Raw genomic sequence first — 14,877 nt, forward strand, 5'->3', positions numbered from 1 at the left:
GTGATGTTGAGCATCTTTTCACATGTCTACTGGCCATTTGTATGTCCTCTTTGGAGAAATGTCTATTCAGGTCCTCTGCCCATTTTTTAATTGGATTGTTTGCTTTTTCGTTGTTGAGTTGTATGAGTTCCTTATATATTTTGGATGTTAGCCTCTTATTGGAGGCGTTCTTTGCAAAAGTCTTCTCCCATTTGGTTGGGTGCCTCTTTATTTTGCCGATCGTTTCTTTTGCTGTGCAGAAGTTTGATATAGTCTCATTCTTGCATTTTAGCTTTTCCCTTGCCTTTGAAGTCAAATTCATAAAATCCTCTTTGAACCCAAGGTCCATAAGTTTCATACCTATGTTTTCTTCGATGTAGATATATACACAATGGAATACTATTCTGCCATAAGAAAAGATTAAATAGTACCATTTGTGACAACGTGGATGAACCTTGAGATTATTATGCTAAGTGAAATACGTCAGAAAAAGTAGAGAACCATATGACTTCACTGGTATGTGGTGTATAAAACTGAAAACAACAAAAGAACAAGACAACAAATGAAGAAACAAAAATTCATAGACAGACAATAGTTTAATGGTTACCAGAGGGTAAGGGGGTAGGAGAGTGGTAGATGAGGGTAACAGGGATCAAATATATGGTGATGGCAAGAGAACTGACTCTCGGTGGTGAATACCTAATGCAATATATAGATGATGTATTACAGAATTGTACACCTGAAATCTATGTAACTTTAACAATTGTCATTAAAACACTTGACATTTTCATTAAAAACCAAATTACCTTAATAATCCCCATCTCCTGGTATCCATGCCCTTCTGTAACCCTCACCTCTTGAGTGTGGACTAGATTTAATGACTTGCTTTTAGCAAAAGAGAATGCAGCAGTGGTTATGGAATGTCACTTCCGAGATTAGGTTGCAAAGAAACTGTGGTTTCCATTTCGTCACCTCTCTCACTCAGGGGTGCCAGCTGCCATGTTGTAAACTGGAAGACCCACACAGAGAAGAACTAACATCTGCAGCCAACAGAGCAATGACCTAAGGCCTGCTGACAGGTGTGTGAGTGATCTGAGCAGCAGATCCTTCCCCAGTAAAACTTTCAGATGACTGCAGCCTGAGCCAACACCTTGACTACAGTCTTGTAAGAAACCTTGAACCAGAGGCACCCAACCATGCTATGCCTGGATTCCTAGATCACAAAAACTATAAAGTAAGTGCTTTAAGCCGTTAAATTTTTGGGCAATTTGTTAGGTAGCAATAGATAACCAATACATTTACATATGAAGTCTTTTGGGTTCTAGTCTCTAGAAGGCCCAGCCATATCACAGTTCCTATTCTAGGATTTACACGGAGCTCCTATGTATTCTATTTCCAAGTGTATCCTTATAAGAAAGTCAAGCTTGAAAGTCTCTACAACCAAAAGAAACTCATAAAAATAGATATGTCTCTTGTAAATAAAAAAAGGTGAATTATGTTCATATAGTTTTGGCATAAAATATAAGTGCATTTATTCCAATTATTCAATATGTAATCATTGTGTGTAATAATGTTTCCTAACTGATGATCGTAAACTCTACCATTTTTGACTACCTCCATACTACATAAACAACTACATTTATCACTAAACTTCTAAGATCTACCGTGTTTCCCTGATAATAAGACCTAGCCAGATCATCAGCTCTAATGCGTCTTTTGGAGCAAAAATTAATATAAGACCCGGTATTATATTATATTATATTATGTTATATTATATTACATTATAAGACTGGTCTTATAATAAAATAAGACTGGGTCTTATATTAATTTTTGCTCCAAAAGACGCATTAGAGCTGATGGTCCAGCTAGGTCTTATTTTCGGGGAAACACGGTAAGAAGGTTCAGATTTTTAACTATGTTGTTAACCATTATATTGCCAACATGAAAAAGTATTGACACATAGCAGATGCTCAATAACCATCTGGTGAATAAATAAGTGCTTACCATATACTTAAAATAAAATCCAAGGTCGTCCTTACCATGGCCTACAAAGTTCTACGTTATCAGATCCCTAACTACTTTGCCTTCTAGAATTGTCTCCATGGATTACTGCACTCCAGAAACAATGGCCTTCAGTCATCTGAAGGCTTGACTGGGGAAGGATCTGCTTCTCAGATCATTCACACACGTGCTGACAGGCCTTAGGTCACTCTTGAAGTAGAACAAGCACATCCCTGCTTCAGGGATTTTGTGCTTGCTCTTCTCTCAGCCTGGAACAATTTCCCACAAATAAGATGGCAGGCTCCCACACTCCATTCATGTTTTTGCTCTACAGTCACCTCATTATAGTCCAGCTTTGACCAGTAAACAGTGGTACCTCGATTTTCGAACATCTCTGTTGATGAACATTTCGGTTTACAAATGCTGCAAATTTTATGAATCTATGGTATCATTAGATAGTAAAATTCATGCTAAATTTGAAGCTTTAGGGGTTGATTTTAAAGGTCTGGAACGGATTAATCCATTTTGCATTACTTTCTATGGGGAAACCATGCCTCAGTTTTCGAACGTTTCAGAACTCGAACAGTCTTCCGGAAAGGATGATGTTCGAAAACCGAGGTAGCACTGTGTTTTAAACAGCTTTAGCCCCTCACATCATGACTCTCCATTCCATCACACTGCTGTAATGCCCCTCACAGCGCTAACTACTATTTAATATTTTATTACATTCTAGTGAAAAATATAGTTTAAGGGCAAACCTCTATTTTGTTCATTGTTCTAATCCCCAACACTTAAAACAATGCCTGGTACACAATAATTGTCATATATTTGTTAACTGAATTAATAACAAATAAGTCACAATTTCTAAAAAGTGTTCCAGGATTTAGTAATAAGTAGTAATAAGTATTAACACCTATTTCAATTCTTATTTTTAAAATAAATGTTACAAACACAGCAATATATAAAAAGGATGTCAAAACCAAGTGTGGCTATTCCATAAATGCAAGTCTGGTTCAACATTTAAAAAAAAAAATCAATCACTGAAATTCACAATACCAAAAAACTGAAGAAGAAAAAATATGATTTCAATAGATGTAGAAAAATTATTTGATAAAATCCAAAATCTATTCATGATTGGGGGGTGGGGGGGCGGTGGGAAACTAAGCAAACTAGGAAAGGGAATTAAATTGCTTAGCTTAACAAAGAGCATCTACACAAAAGCCTAGAGATCACTTCCTAATTAATGATGAAGGACTGAACACTTCTGCCCTAAGCTTGGGAATGAGGCAAGGTACCTGTTCTCACCACTCCTATACATCATCATACTGGAGATCATAGCCAGTAGAATAGGAGAAGAAAAAAGAAATAAAAGGAATACAGATTGGAAAGTAAAAAGTAAACTGTAGCTATTCACAGGTGACATGATTTTCTATATAGAAAAATCTCAAGGAATCTACAAAAAAGCTCCTAGATCTGATAAGTTTGCTGAGGTAGCAAATATAAGATCAAGATACAAAAAATAACTTATATTTCTATGTGCTAGAAATAAAAAACTGGAAATAGAAATTTTAAAATTAGTATTAATTCTAATAGCTCCAAAACCATGAAATACATAAATATAACTCTACCAAAATATGTGCAAGGTTTATACACTGAAAAAAAAAAGAAATCAAGAATTCATAAACAAATGGAGTGATATACTGTGCATAGATTTTTCAATACTGTTATGATGTTTATTGTTCTTAAACTGATCTACAGATTCAACACAATCCCAATCAAAATCTTGACAGGATATTTGCTAATATCAACAATTTGAATTTAAAAAATGTATATGGAAAGGGAAATGAACTAGAAAAACCAAAACAAGAAAAAGAACAAAGCTGAAAGAATCATATTACCTACCTAATTACAGTAGTGTGGCATTGGCAAAAGAATGGACACAAAGATAAATAGGAAGAATACAAAGCTCCAATATAGACCCACACACATATTGTCAAGTGATTTTTGACAAATATGTAATGACAATTCAATGTAGAAAGAATAGTTTTTTTAAACAAATGGTTCTCGAACAATAAATGCACCTGGCATAATCCAAATGCAAAAAAACTGAGCCTTAAACCCATACCTCACAACTTATATAAAAATGGTTACATCCATCAGAATGCATCATAGACCTAAATGTAAAATTTAGAACCATAAAACTTCTAGGGGGCAAAAAAAAAAACACAGGAGAAAACCTTTGTGATATTGGGTTAGGCAAAGATTTTTTTAGATATGACACCAAAAACATTATTCATAAAGGGAAAAACAACGGACAAATTGGACGTGCTCAAAATTAAAATACTAAATAAACATTTAAAAATTATTTTAAAACAACTTTAACATAACAATTGAGAGACTTTGAGATATATATATATATAGTATACATACATATTTATATATATTATATATTTTATATATAATATATATGGAAGATATATGTTCAGGAGTTAGTGAAAATCAGATGTACAAATTCCTGAAAGTTACTGAGTTTACCATTAAGGTTAACTCTGAATAATGGTTTCAACCACTGTAACAGTTTTATTTTTTTGTAACAGTTTTAAATTGTAATTATTTTCAATGGTGTATTATTTCACTTTATGCACAATGGATATCTGGTTGGAGGCAGAATGCATAAGGAATACTAATTTGAGAGCATAAAATAATAAACAATAATCCTGCAAATTCACCTCAAGATGCTCTCTATAAGTTTCATAAGCTGTATTCCACATGATTACAATTATTATATAGCTTTTAAAATTATCTCCAGTATTTCAGAAGCCAATTTAAAAAACAACACAGTGAGAATATCTAGCTACAAATAAAGCCATGTGATTTCATTTGGGTATAAAGACTATCCATATCATAACGTTATTTATAGAGAAGTGCTTGTGAATGGCAGCTGAAAACCTATGTCATCTTTTAAAAGTAAAATAAACATTTCCCAAAAATTATGGAAATAAACTAGTTGACTTTTTAAAAGCAGGAAATGAAGAATGGCCAACGTTGACTCATAAATATAGTTTTGACTATTTTTGGTAGAAGCTAGATTTTAACCTCAATTTAATATATATCAATCTAAAACCTAACATTTGTTTAATACATATTTATTGAGCAATATGTAACAAACACCATCTTAGGTAACAAGAAAGATGGCAGTGAACACGAAAAACAAGGTTTCTATTCTTACAGAGCTTACAATCTAGCAAATGGGAGATACACAATAAATATACAAATAAGAAAATGTCAAGTATATAAGGGTTCCACAGTGTCTTTATAAAAATTAAACAAAGTAGAGTAATACAACATGACTACATTGGGGCAAAAATTCATTTAGATTTGTTGGATGAAGGAAGACCTCTGTGTTAATGACCTCTGAGACCTGAAACGACAATAACAAACTAACCAAGATTTGGGTTAGGAGACTTCCAAGGAAAAAAGACAACTAATAGTAAGCTTTCAGGAAGGAATAAATGCGGTGTGTTTGTGGAACAAATGACAAATATGTCTATAACACAGAGCCAGAGAAAGAAAGTAATAGAAAATAAGATCAGAGAGATGTATAGGGTCCAAACCATGGACATTTTATGCAAGTCAAAGCCACTGAAGATGTCTGGGTGAGGGAGTAACATGATCAGATTTACATTTTTATTTAAGAAAAATAAAATAAAATAACTGTGGTTATTCTGTAGATTTAAAAAAATTGTATTAGAGGAAGAATGGAAACAACTTCAAAGAAGGGAAGCAGGGAGATCAGTTAGGAAGCTACTGAAATATTTAATCTAAAGGAGAGATGGTACGGATGGCTTAGACTAGTGAGGTAGCAGTAGAAACGAAAATTTATAAATCTAGGATACGTTTCAAAGTAGAGGTGAAAAAACTTTTGACAGCCAACATTTTGTGTGACTTAAGGAAAAGAAAGAAATCAAGTATGACTCAGGTTTTGGCTTCAGCAACTGGGTGGTCAGTGGTGCTATATTCTGAAATGGAGCAGACTTGGGGAAACAAAAGGTTGAAGAAGAAAAATAAAACTTCTGTTTGGGATATGTTGACTTTGAAGTAACTATTAGCTGACGAAGTAGAAGCAGTTGGGTAAGCAAGCTAGAGTTCAGGAATGAAGTCATAGTTAGAGATATTATTTTGTGGATCACTGGCATACAAATGGTATTTAAAGCCACAGGATCAGAAGAGTGTAACTAGGGAAAGAATATAAGCAAAGAAAAGAAAGGAGCCCAGGATCAAGCCCTGGGGTTAACTCAAATTCATCTGAGCAAAGGAAAAGGAGCTACAAAAAAGCCTTAAAAGGAGACTTTAAAAGTCTGTCAGTGAAGTCAAAGGAAATTCCAGAATGCAGAATTGTTTAAAAGTATATAAAGAAGATACAGACAGCCATATGAAATGTTACAGTAAGGTAAAATAAAATGAGAATAAAGAAGTGATAGATAACATATTACTTCCTATATTCAAAAGTATTGCTTTTTCTTTGTTAAAAGTGCATTAAAGAAATACCCAGTACTGGCCTTGCCTGTTGGGGAAAGTAACTACCCGACACCCTCTAGCCATTCTGTCCCACCTAAGATGGGGAAACAACTGAGTTCACAGCCCAGGGGTACAGGCTTCCAAACAGACAAACATCAGACTTTAGAACACTTTCCTACCCTCCACGTCTTACTAAAGACCTATTTACTGGAGTTCTTTTTACCCAGTACATTACGCCCCCTTTCAACAAGAAATTACAAGGTACACTAAAAGACAAAACAGGGGAGAAGGTCCAAGATGGCAGATTAGGTAAACACTATGCCTGGTGCCTCCTAGGATCACACCAAAATTACAAACAAATTATAGATTATAGATTCAAACTCAAGAATCACCTGAAGACTAGCTGAACAGAACCCCTAAAGTAGAGGCCACATTGAGACTCAAAATAAAAAAATAACATAACATAACATAACATAACATAACATACAGTTTGAAGAAACACAGCAAGCATCAGAATTAGACTCAGATATGGCAGGAATGTTGGAATTATCAGACTGTGAATTTAAAACAACTTAAACAACAAATTATGATTAATTTGCTAATGGAAAAAGCAGACAACATGCAAAGACAGACACATAATGCAAGCTGAGACATGGGAATTCTAAGAAAGAATCAAAAGGAAATGCCAGAAATCAATAACACTGTAACAGAAATGAAAATGTTTTGATGGGCTTATTATTTGATTGGACATGACTGAGAAAAGAACCTCTGAGCTTCAAGATATGTCAATAGAAACTTCCAAAAGTCAAACACAAAGAGGAAAAAAAGACTAAAAAAATAGAATATCCAAGAACTGTGGTATAACTACAAAAGATGTTAAAATACATGTAATGAGAACAGAAAGTGAAAAGAGAAAAATATAGAAGAAATACTTGAAGTAATAATGACTGAGAATTTCTCCAAATTAATGACAGATATCAAACCACATACCCAGGAAGTTCAAACACCAAGCAAGATAAATGCCAAAAATAATGAAATAGCATATATCATTTGATAAATGAAGCAATGTATGAAAATTATATTACATAAAACTATATACAATAATTAGTAGTATACTTACAACAAATAATAATTTTTTACTAAACATTATCACACATTTTCCCACTAGAATGAAGGCTGCATGAAGGCAGCAATTGAATGTTGTCATTCCCAACTGTTTGGCACATAGCAGGCCCTAAATAAGTATTTATTCAATAAACACCATCCAATATAGAATGACTATTTTAAAATTTGAATATTTAAAATTTGAATATTTCAAAATTATGAATATTTAAAATTTGAATATTTTGAATATTTGAATATTTGATTATTTAAAATTATGACTATTTTAAAATTTCAAGGAAGTGGGTTCATGAGATATTTTATTGTGAAAGGACCCGTAAGGCTAGGAAACATTAGTATAGAACATTGCTATTCCATTGAAATATCATGTGAACTACACACATAACTTAAAATTTTCTACTAGACATATTTCAAAAAGTAAAAAGAAACATATGAAATTAACTTTAATTTCATTGAGCCCATAATATACAAAATATTACTTCAACCTATAATCAATATAAAAATATCTTGTAAGATATTTTACATTCTTCTGTATGTGTGCTGTCTTCAAAATCCAGTGTTTATTTTACATTTAGCAAAAACCAAGTTTGGACTAGACACATTTCAAGTGCTCAATAGTCACATGTGGTTAAAGAACTACTGTATTAGACAGGCAGTACAAAGTATAAAGTATATGGTTCTCCTAATTAAACAGGAATAACTAAAATATTTCAGTCCCCAAAGTTCCTAGCCAAACATATTGTTTAATATTTTTAGGCACCTATAATATACTTTAGGTTATACATAAAGAATACAAAAGGCAAATCTTCAGAGAACTTCCTAAGAAGCATCTTGATCTTCTTATGACTATTCACTTTCTAATTATTCAGTTTCTAATTATGCACATAATTACATGGGGAAAAAAGTATTTGAATCTTAGCTAAATCTAAGAAATTTCTTCCTACCTGCTAAAATACTGTGCTCTACTTACTTAAGGCACCACCATCATCTTTGATGATTATTTATTTTGTATACATCCAAAATACTCAGGCAAAATAGGTCCCTTTTCCTAAAAAAGTTTAGTCTGATGATATGGGACTTCAAAGAATCTGAAAGGGAAAAAACTGAGATAAAACTAAACTCCTTTTAACCACAACATACAGAAACTAAAATGTTAAGCTGACAGGATTTAAGAAACAAAACTGCAAATTAAGAAACTATATCAGTACACTTTAAGCAAGTAGATAATTTTGATTATCAAGAGGCACAGTTCTAGACAATCCAAAAATTAACTATATTTCCTGGGCATGAATTTCACGTTTGTTTTTACAACAGAGTTTTTAACTTACATTCCAGTTTAAAAGTAAATAAATAATTATTCCTTAGCACATCTGCAGCCCAGAAAATTTTGGGGTGAAAAAAAAAAGTCTGTTGTAAAACTGTTACAGATAATCCACCAAGTAAATAACCCTCCAGTGAACAATCCAGATCTCAATATATATCCGTTTTTCTTAGAAGTCTCATAAAAAATACCAACCAGAGAGAAATTTTCAGTAAGACAAGCCAAAGTTTATGCTTTTAAGTAATGAACATTTAAAAATTACACAGAATCAAAACGTTTTTTTTCCTTTCTTTTTGGTTATACCAAATTTCATTATTATAAATAAAATTAATTCAGTAAAAAAAAAGAGGGGATTGTAAATTAAGTCTACAACATAAATTCTAAGTTTTGGTCTACAATAAAATATAATCCAAAAAAGATTTGTTGTGAATTAAGGAAGAAATTAGTTGTTCTGATAGCCTTAATACTACAAATCAAAAGTCTTCCCCTGTTGTCTCTAAAATGTTTTCACTAGTGACCATCTTTATTTTTAAGATTTACAAATCATATATATTTATGAATTTAGCACTAAGTGCAATCTCATCCCTTAGTCATGAGATATACTCAATATTATGTCATCTCTCAAAAGATACTCATACATAGTAAGATAATTACAACATCAATAATTGGAGTTGATCTAAACACTTAATACTCAGGTACATATAGGTCACAAATACCAAACAATTTTTGTCACATGTTTTTTTAAATCCAAAGTTTGCTAATCTAGTCTACAGAATTGAAACCGATAATCTAGAAAATCTAGACAAGAACCACTAGACAATCTAGATAAGAACCACTCTTCCTCCTAAGTATAAGCATTAAAAACTAAAGACCAAATCTGATTTTCCATCCCCCAAAAAACTGCTCCAGATTTTGGTTGATTTATATTCTAGTACACAAACGTACATTCCAGATAGTTCACAGAAAATATCCTATCCAAATGTCCCCCTGAACATTACATTTGCTCTTTCAGCTGGAATCTGGATAATCCCTTCTCTTAAATGCAGAGCAGTAACACAAACTAGGAATTAAAGTATCACAAAGAAAGCAGATTCATCCATAAATTAAAAGAAAGTGAAAAGACTTTCGGCATTTTGAGAGATGGGAGGGAACACCCTGAAATAGGAACAAATATTAAATTATTTCCACACTTATAATTTAAATGTGTTTAAAATAGCTGATCTATTATAACAGAGAAAGAGAAGGAAAAAAATTCCTTTAGCAAAATATAAGCAGCTCTTTTAAACAGTACTGAAATATACAGGAACTCAGTTTCTAATTTGTAACTCATAAAAGTAAATCCAATTAAAACAATAAAAGTAGCGAGATGTACACTGGTATAATTTTGTCCCTCTAAAATCTAGGAATTAATGAAAAGTATGAATGCAAAATAGTGTTGCCAAGATTTCTTTATTCTACATATGGACATTCTCACTGCAGTAATTGGAATGACCAGGGTAGTTACCTCAGTGCTTTGTACTCAACAATGTTTAGAGCAAAAACTTCCATTTTGAAAACTATGCCTTAAAAGGAATTCCCTTTAAAGACTAAATGAATTTAATTAAAGATAAAGCCACTTGGGTGGCCACATATCAAACAGATCATACTTCAAGCAGAATTATTACTATTCAGCTATAAATGCATGACTCATGGAAATATAAATGAAGTCTTTTTTTTTTTCTGTGTACATCAACTTAGATCTAGAAATTTACATTTAGAAATACACTATCACATTTGCTCAGTCTATAGATTTTGGCTCCAATTTAACCTTACGTGGTTAAACATTGATGATCTACTACCAAAAAAAATTACTTTTAAAAACATGCTTGAGAATCCTTGGTCTTACAGAAATGAAAATGAGTAAAAAGTTCATTAAAACTATTAACAAAGCCTCCTTATTATAATTCAATTTTATAAATGAATGCATTCTCTCCTATTTCTGTAATTCTTAGAATATTCACATCCACAAGGTATTTCTAAAAACCTAAAAAATATTATCAAATATTAAAATTTTTCATTACAAAATGTCTTCGATTTTCATTATAAACTGTCTACAGGCAAGTGCATTACCATTTTTATTAACATTTGGTGGTAGTTTATTTATCCCACATGATCAGGAAATAAGGAGCACAATTCAGTAAAATCTCTCTTCAAGACAACATTTAGAAAGAAAAGAAAAAAATCGTTTGGAAATGATACACCTTCCTTGCTTTTCCAAACAAAATATACTGAAAATAATGTAAAATTGTATGATGACTCAGGGTCATTACGTACAAGGATAGGGGTATAACAGATGATGATATGTTCTAAAGTCAGTAAATTGGTTGCTAATTATTAATACCTATTAGCTGTCACTTTTGTTGCAAGCAGCTCCATTCTTTGCTGTTTACAACCTGAAGAATCTAAGAAGTAAACAATCCTAAACACAATTCTAAACCTGAAGGAAATAACTTTCTGCTTCCTTCAGCTACTATCTAATACTGTGTAGATAAATGTAAAAGGACATGAAGTGATAATTAAATTATGAAAACAAAAATTACATATGGCAAGTTTCATGTGGTAGATTAACAGCCGTGAAAGATGTTATAGGCAATAATTGGTGGGTTATCAAGAACAATCTGAATAATGAAACAAAAGAACTTTAGACTGTAGGCTTCTTTTTTAAGATAGAAAAGACTACACTGAAACTAGACTGATCAAAGTGAAATGGTAAGTGAATTCCCTAAAAGATATATGAATGAAGGAAGGAAATGAAAGTTATCATGATAAATGGCATCAAAGGTGGATGGAGCTCTTAGATAATGCAGCAGTTGGGAAGTCATTGGACCTTTTAGTAGACAACTGTGATAAAATCAGTGCCCACACCACCCCCGCCCCAGCAAAAAAGAGTACTTAAGGTAATGGATCAGTGAAATAATAGTAAGTAGTATATTGCCAACAATGCACTCATAAATTGAGTAAGACAAAAAAGTAAGACATAATTTTCTGATCTTCCAGAGGTCAAAAAGGCAACTATTAACAGCCAATTGGCAAGTATTTACTGAGCACCCACTATGTGATTTGCAGCATGTCAAATATGAAATATATTCCTCTCCTTCAAGCAGCTTACAGTGTTATGAAAACAGATGTATCACAGACATTGATTAAAAAAAACTATTCAAAATAAAGCAAGGTTTTCATTGTAATACTAATACCAGATTATGAACAAAGATGTAATTAATGTGAGGCATGCTTATAAAATGAGTATAAATCAAAACATTCTGGAAGATAATTTGGTGATGTTACAGGAGCTTAAACACATACACACATGGACTTTGCCCCAGTAATTCCTCTTTTACAAACCTATGGGAAAATTTTTTTCAAAGATTTATGTGAAAGGCTATTCTCTGTTGTGAAATTTACACTAGCAAAACATTAGAAAAATCCCAAACATCTGCCAATTGAAAAAAAATATTTAAATACGATAGTTACATGATGTAATGTTAAGCAGCCAAAAATAATTTTTTCAAAGACTAATGACATGGGAATGTCTATGAGGTAAAGTCAGATAAAAAAGCAACATGACCCCATTTTTAGGAAAAATACGCAAAATACATAGGAAAATATTTAGAGAGAAATACAAATTATTTGTATTTTTCTTATTCGCATTCATCTTGATTTTCCAAATTATTTTGCAATAAACAAGATTATTTAACAAAATAAGCAACTTATTTGATAAAGGCACATATCACACACACACAAACTGCAAACATCAATGTGATAGATTTGGCTGGATTAAGAAAAGTTTCATGTAAAAACAATTGCTCCAGGAGGGTTGGGGAAAAGAAATAATGGCTAGATTAAAAGAAATGGTGGCACCCTTGACACTGATCTGAATAAGCAGGCGGAAACTGTGGGAGAATCAAAGATAATAGTTATAACAGATTTACAGGATATTCAAATATATACTATTTCATGATTCATTCATTGTTTATATTCTTTCCGGTATGCTGGCTTCAGGGAGAGAAAAAAAAAAATCCTTACTTTTGTTATAAAACAGTGTTACGTGGCAATTTCTGTATTTATAATGTTGGGAAAGATTATAAATCACTTTTACTAACACAAGGCTTTTGTTTTCATAATAATCTCTTAAGGCAGGGACAATACCATGAAACTATTTACAAGAGAAAACAGATGGAGATCGGAAAAGTTGTGACTTGCCCAAAACAGCTAGTTAAGAATCGCGTACAGCTGAGACCCCTCACAGTTAAGCCTTTCTCAAGCAATCTACATTCCAGGACACCAGGTTTTTCTCCAATATTATTCTTAGAGCTGCTTTTTCCTAGTCAAAAACACTGCTGGTTTTGTCTGCAGTACTGGTAAATATCTCACTTAGGTTTTGTTGCTAACAAACCTGCCTCATCCTGTATTTTAAAAACAGTCCTAGTGACCCAAACGAAGTTTAGCAGACTGGTTAAGGAAAGATGAAAAGACGCTATCCTCTTAAATCTCGCCAGCTGACTAAAGTTTGGGGAAATCAAAAGTGAATGTGCTTCCCATACTTAAAAAAAAAAAAAGCAAAAAACAAAACAAAAAAAAAAACCGCGTACCACTGACCAGAGAGGGAGTGGATTTGCCTCGGACACAGGGGGTTAGGGAACGAATCAAAGACTGATTTTCTCGGAGTAAGAAAACATTACAAGAATATCCATCCAGTGCCTTCCTTCTTGGCTGCAAGGCTAGCGTGTTCCTTTCCAGCGGTTTCTTTAGTGACCGGGGTCTTGTATTTCTTGCTATCGAACAAATTTTATCAAATGACCTCAAATTTCCCAGCAACATCGGTCCCCCCAGCACACCGAGCAGCGACACAAACTTAGAAACACCATTCCTCAGTAATCCTCTAGGTCCTCCACCTCCATCCCGTCTAATTGGAAACGCCGAATCAACGTTTGCCTGAAATAAAGTACGAAACCGGTGATAGCTAACACAGCCGGCTCCGCCTCAGAGCTCCCCAAAACAGTGGTCACTACACCCACACCCGCTAAGGCGTGGCTGCCGTGGCAAGGGGCGGGCCCAGACCACGTGTTCTGCCTTCTGCGCACGCGCCCGCCAAAACAAAAGGAAGACCTGCCAAGCCCCTCCCCTGCCCCACGTGACCGCACTTAGGCCCGCCCCCACCTCTTCCCTCCCCTCCCTCCAGCTTCTGCCAAGGCTGTTAGGTTTAGCCGTTTAAATTTGGCTATGGTCCGACCCCTGCCCTAGAGCGCAATCCTGTGCCGGCACCCAGAGTCCAACAGCCCAGAGAATTCGGGATAAGAGGGGGGCTGCTGGTCGGTCGCCTGGCCCGCAAGTCCACCCGGAGTTCTTCGCTTTCCCTTCCCCGCGTTGCCGCCGTCCCAAGCAGAGGAGACCCACCCCCCTCAGCCCACCGCTGAGACGCCGGCCACTCGCCTGCTGGGGTGCCCTGGCTCCCCTCCGCCGCCGCACCTTCGGTTCGGCCGTGGTGGGGGCTGCTGAGGTGATCTCTAGCTGCCCGCCCGCCTCCCCCAACCCGGGGCGCCGCTGACTCGTCTGCAGAGTGCGCCCCGCTCCCGCCCCGGCTGCCGCCGCCGCCGCGGTTTAACAGTCCGCCCGCTGCCCGCAGCTCCGGGCGGCTCGGGGGACGGAACCCTGCGGTGGTGGAGGGACAGTGGGCGGGGCGCGGCGCCAGCCAATGGCAGCGGGGGAGGGGCAGCGCCATGCAAATGAGCGGGTGGCGGGGAAACCCCGGCAGGGGGCGGGGTCTGAGGAAGCGGCTGGAAGCGTTCTGGAAGTGGTTGGAGCGCGACGCCCGAACCCCGCTGCAGAGGCGCGGCGGCTCCCTGGAGGCGGGTTTCGCGTAGCTCGCGCTTCCTCCTTCCCCCTCCCCAGTGCCAGCC

The 14,877-nt window shown here is 35.2% G+C and overlaps 1 protein-coding gene across 1 annotated transcript in view; it reads right to left on the reverse strand.

Moving 5' to 3' along the window:
• The window catches only part of KANSL1L (KAT8 regulatory NSL complex subunit 1 like), a 100,295-nt gene extending 85,674 nt beyond the window's left edge, over positions 1 to 14,621 (reverse strand). The window contains 1 exon segment of the mRNA XM_081051753.1: positions 14,411 to 14,621. The gene's annotated coding sequence lies outside the window, so the exon portion shown is untranslated.
• Between the last annotated feature and the right edge of the window lie 256 nt (positions 14,622 to 14,877).

Source organism: Rhinolophus hipposideros, assembly GCF_964194185.1.
Source record: "Rhinolophus hipposideros genome assembly, chromosome: 6".
In the NCBI taxonomy this organism is placed as follows: Eukaryota; Metazoa; Chordata; class Mammalia; order Chiroptera; family Rhinolophidae; genus Rhinolophus; species Rhinolophus hipposideros.